This window comes from Phyllobates terribilis, unplaced genomic scaffold (assembly GCF_046119375.1).
Source record: "Phyllobates terribilis strain yellow unplaced genomic scaffold, ASM4611937v1 Scaffold_5__5_contigs__length_657084704, whole genome shotgun sequence".
In the NCBI taxonomy this organism is placed as follows: Eukaryota; Metazoa; Chordata; class Amphibia; order Anura; family Dendrobatidae; genus Phyllobates; species Phyllobates terribilis.
In genome coordinates this window covers 169,505,755-169,518,545 of record NW_027362765.1, presented here as the reverse complement: position 1 = coordinate 169,518,545, position 12,791 = coordinate 169,505,755, and the positions used below count along the sequence as shown (strand labels likewise).

At 47.0% G+C, this 12,791-nt stretch overlaps 1 protein-coding gene across 2 annotated transcripts in view; it reads right to left on the bottom strand.

The window, feature by feature from the left end:
• Nucleotides 1-12,791, bottom strand: part of IKZF3 (IKAROS family zinc finger 3) — a 120,952-nt gene that overhangs the window by 74,371 nt on the left and 33,790 nt on the right. The window lies entirely within an intron of this gene.

The window sequence follows — 12,791 nt, the reverse complement described above, 5'->3', positions numbered from 1 at the left end:
CCGTGCGATTTACTAAAGTGGAACAAGGTGTTGCAGAAATGTGGTGAGCTGACTTTTCCATTTCCATTCCCGTCTGTTTACCTCTTTTTTTCTAAGTAGTCCCTTTAGGTCATCTTTTATGTAATAAATGCAAGAAGATGTGGTTTTAAGGAGTGACTCCACCTGCTGATAATATAGTTTCATAGAAATGACTCACAGGTAACTTTTACTCATCTTGACTGGTAATGTTTTCTATTGCTCTGATCAGCGTCAACCACAGTAACAACACAAATGTGTATCCATGCCTGTGAATGGAGTTTGGAAAATCTATTTTTGTAGTAAGTGGATTTGCCAAGTGTCGGAGATGTTTACTGAGGCACGATACACCCATGCCTTAGTTTCTCCCCATCTGCATAATGAGGGGGCTAAGAAAGGGCGGCCTGGGAAAGTCTCATGCAAAATGTGTTACAGGAATCAGGGGAGTAAAAATAATATATTTACTAGTGGTCTGAGTCAGAGTAAAGTATTAACTTTCAATATAACATGTTTTTCTTCTGCGTATATTACACCCTAATAATATCTGTATCTGAACATATGCAAGTGTGAGCAATCATACATGTCATAAGAATCAACTAGAAAAAAATGTATACTGAAATTATATATTGGAAATTACTAAAATATTCTACTCTTAGACATTAAAACTTTTACCTAACAGATCAGTGAAGATCCAAGACCTGGAACCCTCTCTGATCAGCTGTTATTACCACTGGCATTGCCAGCATATAAGCATTGTGTGGAGCAGAACACCGCCGCGCCACTATTCAAATATATAGGAGCTGATATACCCAACAGCAGCCATGAAACAGTGTAATGGAGCTGTCCGCCTCGTTATATTGAGCTGCTTCGTCAGGGTTTCCGCTCAAAATGTATTTTTTGGGAATTCAGACAAAAACTCCTGCTAGGGTCTGGAATGTTGGTTCAAACATGATGTAAACCAAGCCAAGTTCGGGTCAGAAGAACCTCGGTCAGTCTGTATATGGAGTAAAAAGTACCGTCCTCTGAACCCAGCCTTCCGGAACATATATCGGGATAGCAGCCCTCGTCTGTCAAAACTAATAATTTGGTTACTAATACCATATGAAACTTCAAACTCTATAGGTCATATAGATAGCAACTAGAGATGAGCGTTGTTCTACTCGAACTGTTCGCCAATCTCAAATTCGAGCTGTTTTGGGCGGTGTTCGAGCCGGTCGGCGAACACGAACAATTTGAGAAAAATTCGGCTGTTCGAGGTTATGTTCGATAACTGTTCGTGCACCAAAATCATAACTGGATTTTTTCTCAGTAATGATGAAAATTAATGTTAATACGCAGTTTGAGTGTACAGCGGGGCGGGGGGAGGGGCAGGGGATGGATCTCTGCAGGAACAATGAAGATCTCCATTTTTTTTTCTCTTTCCCGCATTTGCAGTGGGGAGGTGCAATCTGTCAGCCTATCAGCAGCGCACACACGGAGCGAAGTGCTTTTTTTCACACAAGCAAGGGCATGTGTGATTGGCAGTGTATGTCACATGTCCTTGCCCTATAAGACCAAGCCATTTTCCCCGTCGCCACCATTTTCTCACTACTGCAGCTGCGTGTTAGATGGCACCGCTGTTGCTGTGTGCGCTATACCTTGTTAATTTCAAGTCAATTTTCGCACAAATATACAGATAGCTTGGGAGTAGGGAATAGTTGTGATTGCAGTCCTTTTAAGGACTAGGTTACAGCATTTCCTACGACTTTTATCAGGCAGGTCTGTGCTCTTAAATAGATAGATTATGGGAGTAAAGACTAATTGTAATTGGAGTCCTTTTCAGGACTAGGTTACATCAGTTCCTATCAGTTTTTGCCAGGCAGGTCTGTGCCAGTGCTGTGCAAGTTTTTTTCACAGCATTTGGCTGAATCTAGCAAAGCTAATCCTTTTTGGCCTATTGCAGAGTGTGTTAGTCAGTGGAGTAGCCTATCTGTGTTGCAAGATATACCACCTGTGTATAGAATACCAATTTTTTTACTGCACCTAGTGAAGTAAAATCTTTTGGGCATAGCATCATTCTATTAGTCCATCTATACTGACCTCCATCAGGTTGCAAACTGAATATAATTTTTTTCTGCATCTAGCTCTGAAAAAATATTTGGGCTTCTAGCAGTGTGTGGGACTTGGTCTATTAGTCCATCTATACTGACCTCCATCAGGTTGCAAATTAAAAATAATTTTTTTCTTCATTTAGCTCTGAAAAAATATTTGGGCTTCTAGCAGTGTGTGGGACTTGGTCTATTAGTCCATCTATACTGACCTCCATCAGGTTGCAAATTGAATAAAAAAATTTTCTGCATCTAGCTCTGAAAAAATATTTGGGCTTCTAGCGGTGTGTGGGACTTGGTCTATTAGTCCATCTATACTGACCTCCATCAGGTTGCAAATTAAAAATAATTTTTTTCTGCATCTAACCCAGCCAATAGTTTTGGCCTAATACCACAGTTTGGCCACTCAGCTCTGCTCGGTTACCATCCATTGTTTTTTTGTGCAAACAACTCCAGAGTTGTGAATTAGTTAACCACCAAAATGAGTGGAAAAAGGCCTGCTGCTGGTGGAAAGGGGAATAGGCGTGTTGGGAAGGGGAAAAAAGGTTGTGTCCGTGGGGTAGGTGCAGAAGAAAGACCATCTTCCAGCCAAACTAAAATGTCTACTTCTTTTAGCGGACAATGTGATAAGATCCCTTTCTTACGGCCACTCCAATCGCTACAAATTCCAGATGAGGCACAAAAACAGCAGGTGCTTCAACGGATATCAAGTGCTCCTTTAAGTGGGCTCTCCTCCACATCAACTTCAACATCACAAATACTCCAGTCCTCAAAGGTGTCACCCAAATCGCACTTGCTTCCTCACAGCTCCCAAATCTCCAGCTGCCCGTCTGAGTATGAGGTAGAACAGATGGTTGAGTCTGCAGAGCTGTTTACTCATACTATAGCCTGGGAATCAGAGGTCGACTCCAGCGCTTCTGTGAATCCAGACGAGGAAATGATCTGCACTGATGCCCAGAATCTTTATGAGTCGGATCCAGGACCAGACGCAGAAGGTTCTGACCATAATGTAGACCCTCATTCCCAAACTGTAACTCCTGTTGGTGGAGACAATGAGGAAGACGATGATAAGACTCAAATACCTGATTGGAGCGACAACTTTAGTTTTTTGTCAGGGCAGGAACAGGTTGGCTCTGAGGACGACGGGTGTGATAACGCACAGGGTGATGATGATGAGGTCGGAGATCCCACTTACTGTCAACCCACAGTCAGCCAAGAGATGAGGTCAGCAGAGGAGGTGGAGGAAGATGCTAGTGACGACGAGGTCAGGTTGCGCCTTCCTGGACAGAGACGTAGTACTGGAAGCACGTCAACAACTGCATCCTCAAACACAACTCTGCCTCTCACCACAAGTCGTGGTGGCTCTTCAGGTCGCATGGGTGCTAAGCCTTGCATAGCCTGGGCATTTTTTCAGATCGATAAAGATGACCCAACTCGTGTTATCTGTAACATTTGTCAGCAAAAGCTAAGTAGAGGCCAAAAAATACATAGTTTGAGTACTTCATGCATGAACCGGCACATGGACATGAAGCATAAGTTGCAGTGGGAAGCTCAGTGTGCTACAATGCGGTCTAGCCGGCCGGGCCAACCACCGTCTGCCATATCTTGTGCATCCGCGGCCTCTTCATCCTCTGTGACTGGGGGGACAGCAGTCACACCTGTTTTGGGGCGCAGACCTGCCACCTCTTTACCCGCAACAGCCAGCGTGATTGGCAGGTCATCATTTTCTTTGGAAGTGGTAACACCAGCTGGTCTTGAGCGCTGTCCGACATCGATAGCACCACCTTTGGATCAAGGCAACCTAACATGTCCGCCTGCATCTTCCTCACAGACCGGCAGTTTGCCGGGGACACCCTTATCAACCCCGTCTAAGCACAATAGCCAGCCCTCGGTCCCTCAGATGTGGACAAGTAAAAGACCATTTCCTCCTAGCCATGAGAAAGCTAAGAGGTTGAATTTCACCATCTGCAAGCTCTTGGCTACAGAAATGCTGCCTTTCCGCCTGGTGGACACAGAGGATTTTCGAGACCTTATGTCCGTCGCAGTGCCCCAGTACCAGATGCCCAGTCGGCACTACTTCTCAAAGAAAGGTGTGCCTGCGCTCCACCAGCATGTCGCACACAACATCACCGCTTCTTTGAGAAACTCTGTGTGTGACAGGGTGCATTTCACCACAGACACTTGGACGAGTAGGCATGGACAGGGGCGTTACATGTCGCTGACTGGGCACTGGGTAACTATGGTGACAGCAGGACAAGGGGCTGCTGTCCAAGTCTTGCCGTCCCCACGAGTTGTGCGTCAATCCTCTTTATGTCATTTTTCCTCCACTGCTTCTGCCTCCTCAACCTCCTCTCGGTCTTCCACCTGCACCCAAAGCCTGTCTGGTCATGCCACAAGCTTTCTAACTGCGCAGAAGGGATCCTGCACACCTCCTTACTATGCTGGCAGTAGGGCTCAACGTCATCAGGCGGTTTTTACATTGAAATGTCTGGGAAATGTGAGTCACACAGCTGAGGAGTTGTGGTCAGCTCTGGAGAACCAATTTCATGAATGGTTGTCTCCACTGGACCTGAAACCAGGGAAGGCCGTGTGCGACAATGCTGCAAACCTGGGTGCGGCCCTTCGCCGGGGCAATGTCACACACGTGCCTTGTATGGCTCACGTGTTGAACCTGGTTGTCCAGCAATTTTTAGCCCACTATCCCAGACTAGATGGCCTTCTGCAGAGGGCACGGTCGCTGTGTGCTCACTTCCGCCGTTCGCATCCCGCAGCTCAGCGACTTACATCTCTACAGAAGTCGTTGGGCCTGCCACTTCACCGGCTAAAATGCGATGTGCCTACCCGGTGGAATTCAACTCTGCACATGTTGCAGCGACTGTGGCAGCACCGACAAGCCCTGGTGCAATACGTTCTGACGTATAGCCTGGGCCAACGAGATTCAGAGGTGGGGCAAATCACGCTGGAGGAGTGGTCTCAGATCAGGGACCTATGCACCCTTCTGCACAGTTTTGAAATGGCGACGAAGATGTTTAGTGCTGACGATGCCATTATCAGCATGACTATTCCGGTGATTTACATGCTGGAGCACATGTTAAACAGAATTCGGAGTCAGGTGGTGGCACAAGAGGAGGTGGAGGAAGTAGAGGAGGAGGAGTTGTATGCGGAAGGGCTAACATCTGCAAGGTCCAGACGGTCGGCAGCACCAGGGCGGCAGGCATGTGAGGGTGGGGGAGATGATTTTACCAGGGCGCATGGTAGCAGCCAAACTAGTGAGGAAGGTGCAGGAGCCCAGGAAGAAGTGGAGGACGAACTGATGGAAGACTCATCAGATGAGGGAGACCTTGATCACATTTCTGTTGTGCGAGGTTGGGGGGAGAGGACAGAGGAAGGAAGCATGATTGTTACCTCGCCACCAACACAACAGGGACTTGGTGCTCCTGGATGCGCAACACACATGAGTGCCTTCTTGCTGCACTACCTGCAACATGACCCTCGAATTGTGAGAATTAGAAATAATCCTGACTACTGGGTTGCCACACTGTTAGATCCCCGGTACAAAAGTAAATTTGCAGAAATTATTCCTGCCATAGAAAGGGATGCACGCATGCAGGAGTATCAGCAGAGACTGTTGCAGAATCTTACATGTGCTTTTCCACAAAATACCAGTGGTGCACGTAGTGAATCTCACAGTTCCAACTTGCCAACCGTGGTCTGTATGGAATTGTTCAATAAAGGGCCCAAAATTAAGATAACATAGATGGGAGAGGTCTCTATGAATAGGAATTCCTAAGTATTTGATACCCTGTGAGGGCCAGGCAAAGGGAAAGTTGGACTGGATGGAATCCTATATGGATTTAGGGAGGGAGACATCGAGGGCCTCAGACTTCGCTGCATTGATTTTAAAATTTTACCATGTAACAAAGTGATCTATTTCAGCCATAACAGCAGGGATGGATATATGTGATTGAGTGATATATACTAGGACATCATCAGCAAATAGAGAGCACTTGTACTCGGTGCCTCCCACCTCAATCCACCTAATATTGGGGTTATGGCGAATTGATGAGAGCAGGTGCTCCGTCACTAGGATGTATAAGAGAGGGGACAGAGGACATCCCTGCCTTGTCCCATTGGTGATTGTGAAAGGTGATGAAAATGTTCTGACGCACCCCCTGGGCCTTGGGACACCCGGAGCCGGACCCTTTTTGGTGGATGCTGGTGGTTGTAGTCTTCGTGGCGGCGATCCGGTTCCGTGGCTCAGGGCGGTCAAACCAGTGGCGGAACTATTTATGTGGTTTTGATGTTTAAATGTCCGACTACGCCACCCGTGGATTGCGGTCAGAGTAAACCGCCGCTACAGGGCAGACCGCTAAGGCTGGTGTTGTGGGTGCAGCAGAGTGTAGCATAACTCCCCACGTGAGGAGTATAGCCTCAGGGCAGTGTATGCGGAGGATGGGGGTGATGGTGCAGGGCAGCAGCAGTAACGACACGGAGTCAGTGATGCAGTTCAGGGCCTTTACTCACAGTTCTTATTATCCAGACCACGTCTGCAGGTAACGGCTGCCCACGTCGTACTGTGCTCACCAGGTGAGGGGCTCAGACAACTCCCAGATAACTTTGGAGCGCTTCACAGGACCCCCTTTGTGTGTCCTTTGTCTGGCCTTTCTTACCAACACTTCTGTCCGGCTGCCTCGGGCCTCCTCTTGGTAAACTTGGCGCCAGTTTCCCTGACCCTATGTGGTGCCTTCCTAGCGGGTGGAGCAAGGGGCTGCGCCACATAAAATGTCAGAGCCTCCGGTTTCTAGCTGAGGGTCGTTTCCTGCCTCCACTAGTTCGGGGACCGGTCTCCCCCTTTGGCCTGACCCCTCCACGCAGGTGGATTCGGGCGTGCGGTGGCGACTCGCCCGTCCGCACCCCTGGGATCCCTTCATTCCTCGTTCCTGGAGCCTTCTCCGCTCCTCTTCCTTCCTTCTACCTCTTGCAGGCCTGGGCCTCTGTTACTAGGCCCGCCTCCGGAGCAGAGCTCATGCAGAGCCCCTGCTCCCTGCCACTTCTGCTCAGACTTCTCTGCACTGAACTAAGATGGTGCCCACCTTTTATACTCCCTTCTCAATGCACCCAGGAACTGCTTCCTCCCTGCTCCTGCACTGCAGGGTTCCCCTTCCTCAGTGTTCCCTCCCCCCACTCCAGCCAGGGACAGGGACTGTCGTGCCCATCTCAGGGGCATATTGGTCGCCCTGCCCCACGGCAATGTGGTGTAATGCATGCAGGTGTCGGGTCCTGATCCACACTCCATCCTTATCTGAGAGTGAGATATCACACCTCTGGGTGAGGTGCAATACGTCTGTAGCAACCGAGCCCTCGGTGCTACAGTTCCATTTATCTTCAGCCTAGGTGACGTATTGTGATACAGGGCCGTGATTTTGGCTATAAAAGGGTCCCCTAGACCCCTACCCCAAGCTTTTTAAGAGAATCATATATGGCGTGCCAGGAGACTCTATGGAATGCTTTCTCAGCATCCAACGAGAGTATCTACTTACAAATTTTTAACTGCATCTAGCCCAGGAAATACTTTGTGCCTAGTAGCAGTGTCTGCTAGTCAGCGGATTATCCCGGCTGTTAAGCAAGCTACACCACCTGTAGTTTGGACACTTAATTTTTTCAAAGGAAATGCTTCGGGACCACGGGATACTTAGTGAAGAGCATCAGGAGGCACCCCAAGGCATAGGGGCTGGGACTGGCACTAGGATGCCTTGCGGTGGACAGCCGAGCTCGATCCTTATAAAAGCTTTTTAACTGCAGCAGCTTTAGTGGACGCTACTGGAGCTGGAATTACGCGGCTGCTGGCATGAGACTTGCCCTCCAATAGATCCTTGTAAATGGATTTAAAGTGTATTCATTCAAATTAGAGGGACAATTTAAATTAAAAAGCTTAGAGCTGCCTCCACCACAGGGGGGCTCTCTCGACCCACCAGCGGACAGGCACCAGTATTGGGAGAGGGGGGCTGGCCGTCAGGGTTCACCGCGGCTCTGGCACAAACCCGGCGACACGGAGGTGGCACGGGCAGGAGCGGACTGGCCGTCTCGGCTTCTCACTTTTTGGATTTTAGAAGGGCATGACATGCCTATATCTGTGTCTCCCCCTCCTTTTACTCCTCCACCTCTTTTCTTTTCGCATGACTATATGTACTTGTCACTTTTCCATGTGTTAGTTGTGTCTTCTGAGCAGTTTGTCAGCTTTTGGACACCTTTGAAGGTGTTTTCTATGTGTTTCTATGTGTTTTTGTTTGCCTGCCATTGGTTTTAACGGTGTTCGAAGGTGTTCGACGAACAGTTCGACGAACAGTTCGGCGAACACACGGGTGTTCGACGAACCGAACCGAACTCGAACACTACGGGGGTGGCTCAACACTAATAGCAACACCATGACCATTATATACCTTTTCTTCCAATGGTTGTGACCACAGCTCACAAGAAGCAGGCTAATACAATTCTGTATAATGTCCAGCTGAAAAGCATATAACTGCAACACTGGGTCATTTGCCATGTCTTGCTGGATGATTTATGATTAGTTTGGAGGGTTCTCGCACTTTGACTGACTGCAAGGGAGAAAAAAACATAGCAGAATCCGGCACTCTTTTTAGAGATTTTAATGAAAATGAGGTATAGTGTATAAAATATTAAGGTCTCGGTCTTTATGCCTACCTCAGAATGTACACTATTGATATATACAGTATGTAGAAAAAAGGTTTCAGCTGATCGAGACAATTCAAAAGCAGTCCATATATTCTTGTGTTCAGGGGTATATATCGAGGTAAGTCTGCACAGCAGTGATAAATCCCAGGAAATTTGATTCTTCCCCTGTTTCCTTGGTCCAGGACATTGACCCTAGATGCATGTGGTGTAGCGACCTAGTCGCAGCGTCAGCCCATGTGACTGCAAGGGAGAACTGCTGAGTGACCAGGAGACAAGAACATCAGCCCCATGGGAATTAACATGGCTGCCAGAAAGCTACTATCACAGAAACATAAAAAATCTGCAGCAAAAACAGCTGAGCTTAGAAGAGAGAGACTACACTTAATTTACTCCATAGTTAGCATTCAGAAACACGTTTTTTTAGAAAAACATAGCAGAGAGAATTGGTCATGTTCATCATGCAGTTCAATCTGAGGAAAACATGATACAGGACTAGAGAAGCTCATGAGACGGATACAAAGTTTTATGGGAAAAGATTCTGTATAATTTGTTATTTATTCTTCCAATTCCTTCTTGTTCTGAGTTTAGAAGTCCAAGGGGCTGTCATATTGCTGTAGTCATAAACAATGCTGTCAACCATTAAGTAAGACCACCAGACCACCCATGTAACTTACAAGTATAGACGGAGCTGGAAGTAATGCTGCATTTTATACCAAAAACTACATATTAATCTGCTCTGCTCCTCTTCCCCTGAAATATGATACCTAGATTAGGCAGCTTTTTCAAGCTGATACGTTTGCATTACATGTAATATATTGCCACCTTTCTGCACAGTGTCTTAGCTACCCTATAAAACAAACACAGAAATGGATATGCACAGCAAGATGGCCATAGACACACCGTTAACAGGGGCCAGATCCTAACTAAAATCAATACAAATCTTTTTTTACTGTCATTATAGGGGATATCCAGGACTTTAAAAAAAAAGGCATGTAGTTGCTAACAGAGGCAACTACCTGCCTGTTGTACCCGGCGCCAGTCATTGACCGCTCGTGCCAGAGATTCAGCTACTCCCTGTCAGCAGAGCAGCGATTTCTCTTCCTGTTGGCAGTGCGAGACTACTCCTGTCATGCTGATTGACAGTTGGCATTCCCAATTAGGCAACGGAGAGCCAGCTGTCAATCAGCATGATAACAGTAGTCCCACCCTGTCAACAGAAAGACAAACTGCCACTCGGTTGACGTGACGTCAGCGGAAGTCTGTGACCGCTCTGTGCCGACGGAGAACGGTGCCAGGCACAACAGGCAGGTAGAAGACACAGGCAACAGGGAGCCAAGCAGAAAGTGTGGTAGAGAAAAAATGCCAAGCACAGGGAATACTGGTGGGCAAGTAACCAAATAGACCTCGTGGTTCACCAGACTCGGTATAAAATAGACCGAGAAAAAGAGCCTGGGAGGCAAGCCTCAGTGGGGTAAAAACCATAGAGATGGGTGAATAATATGCTGCCTACCCGGAGTAGATAAGGCGCATCAAGAATAGCGGTGAGAGGCGTACCTCGCTTCCCAACGCGTGTGGAGAGTAGAAGGTTTTATCAAGGGAAGGACAACTACCTGCTTAGGTAAAAAAAAATTTTTAAAGTCCCAGATATCCCCTTTAAGTTTTATGCTAGCTATTGCTATTTTGCTGTAACTCTTAGGTTAAGTTACTGTGGCACCCCAGGGGTCTGGTTTCCACAGTAATAGCAATATTACGTCTGTGAGCAGGTGGGAGGTCTCCTGGGCAGGAATCCTAAGCATGCCACACCTCCTGCCCAGTCCTGGGAGGGGAAGAACTTCCCCTACATAAACTGGGGCTGAGGCAGGGTTAGCAGAGAGGAGTTCCAGACAGAGACGGAGTCTGGTCTGGACACGCAGAAACAGGGACAGATAGACCTCAGGAGCTCTGTAGGAGCCAAGGAGAATCGCCAGGGGCTGGAGCTGTGCAGAGCTCGCCCTGGGAGAAGGTACTAAAACCGGACACAGGAGTCCGAGGCTGTGGGGACTAAGATATACCCAGCAGCAGAATCCATCCGGCAGGGGATTCCAGGTCCTCTGGCCATAAAAGCCCGGAGGCTCAGTCACAACGAAGGGACCAGCACCGCCATCCCGGAGCGGAGGCTAACAGGAGGCCCCAGGTCACCAGCCATACGGGTGAGCACCACACGGTATACCCAGGGACGTGGGCTACTTGTAACCGCCGAAAGCAGGGTAGCCAGGAAGGGTACAGACTAACGGGAAGGCCTACAACTCCACCTGGCCAGGGGAACTCCGGCTTACTCGCAGACTAACCAGGCCCCAACTACTAGCCAGTACTCCCGGGGGAATTTGCCTTGTACCATCAGTAAAGACCCTGAACTGTACCCTCGCGTCTCCGTGCTTCCTTGTCGCACCATTAGTGCTGGGACATTCACACCATCACTCCCAACATCAACCTCATCCTCTGCCCTGAGGCCATACCCCTCCCGTTGGGGGTTATACCATCCACGCTGCACATCCGTACCACCGGCCTCAGCGGACTGCCCTGCAGCGGCGGCTTCATAGCCGCATTCAACGGGTGGCGTAGTCGGACATTAATACCATCATACCAATAGCTGCCACTTAGTTTGACCACCCTGGGCACGGACCGGGTCACCGCCACACGAAGACTACTACCCCCATCGGATCCGGCTCCGGGTATTCCCCGCGCGCACGCGCGCCGCACTACAGCACTGGCCCAGGGGGCGCGTCATTACCATGATGAGGTATTGGTGAGTCTTTGATGCTGTGCATTTTCGCTGCACACAAAAAAAAACGCAGCATCTTGCAGTTCCATCAAAGTGGATGGGATTAATAGAAATCTCATGCCCACCGTGCATTTTTTTCACACTGTGTACACTGACCTGCGGTGCGTTTCTGAAATCTGCAACGTCAGTTTCTCTTTTGGGTACGCAGAGTTTTATATTGTGGATTTTGCCCATAATATTGCATTAGATACAGAAAATCCATAGGTAAAAAAACTCATACGTAATCCACATATGACTGTATCATTACGTTTTCTCAAAGCCAAATACCAGAAAGTATCAAAACCAAAGCAGTTTTTTTAAAACCTGACATAGCAAAAGGAGAAAAAACTGCTGATCAAAAACACGTGAAAAAACGCACTAAAAACTCAATGAAAAACGCAAGTATCTAATTTACCTAATAGGTGCAGAAATGCTGCACTAAAATCTGCAACATCAAAAACTCATCAAATACTCTTTGTGTTTACTCATCATTTTACACAATCGATCGCCATCTGATTCCTCTTTTACTTTTTCAAAACTTTTCAATAAAAACTTTGAAATAGAAATATTTTTTTCTGAAAATGTGTGCAAAGGATCATTTGAAATGTTTACATGCAGAAATCAATCACAAACAACTGATCATTATTACCATTCTTGAGTCACCACAACACTTGAATTACCCACACAGGAAATTATTGGTAGATCTTAAGACTATAATTATACCGCTCATCTGAAAATTGTGACAGATTGTGATATTTGATAAGTATTCCGCAGAATGGCTATATCAGCCTAAATTTAGAAACCAATTGGTTTTAAAAAACTCCAGTACATCCTATAAACATATAGGCATTTCACAGGACAATGTAATTTTTTTTGTTTTTTTATGTTATTGTTTTTTCTCCATAGCAAGAAATACTGTCCTTAAATGAACTGAGTTATTTTTCAAGATAATTAAAAAAAAATTGCAGCACTGGCTCATTGATATGAGTTTATGACACTTTTTAATAAGTGAGGTATACTACCCTTTAGATGTGCAGAAATTTAGATGGAAATATTAAACCACAAAAAAACGGTTTCACATAAGCTGCACTTTGACTACAGTAGGTCCCTATGTGAGAACCATAACACCTCCTGCTTAGACCTCACAAACCAAAGAACAAAGATACGAACACATCAGAAACATAACATTATTT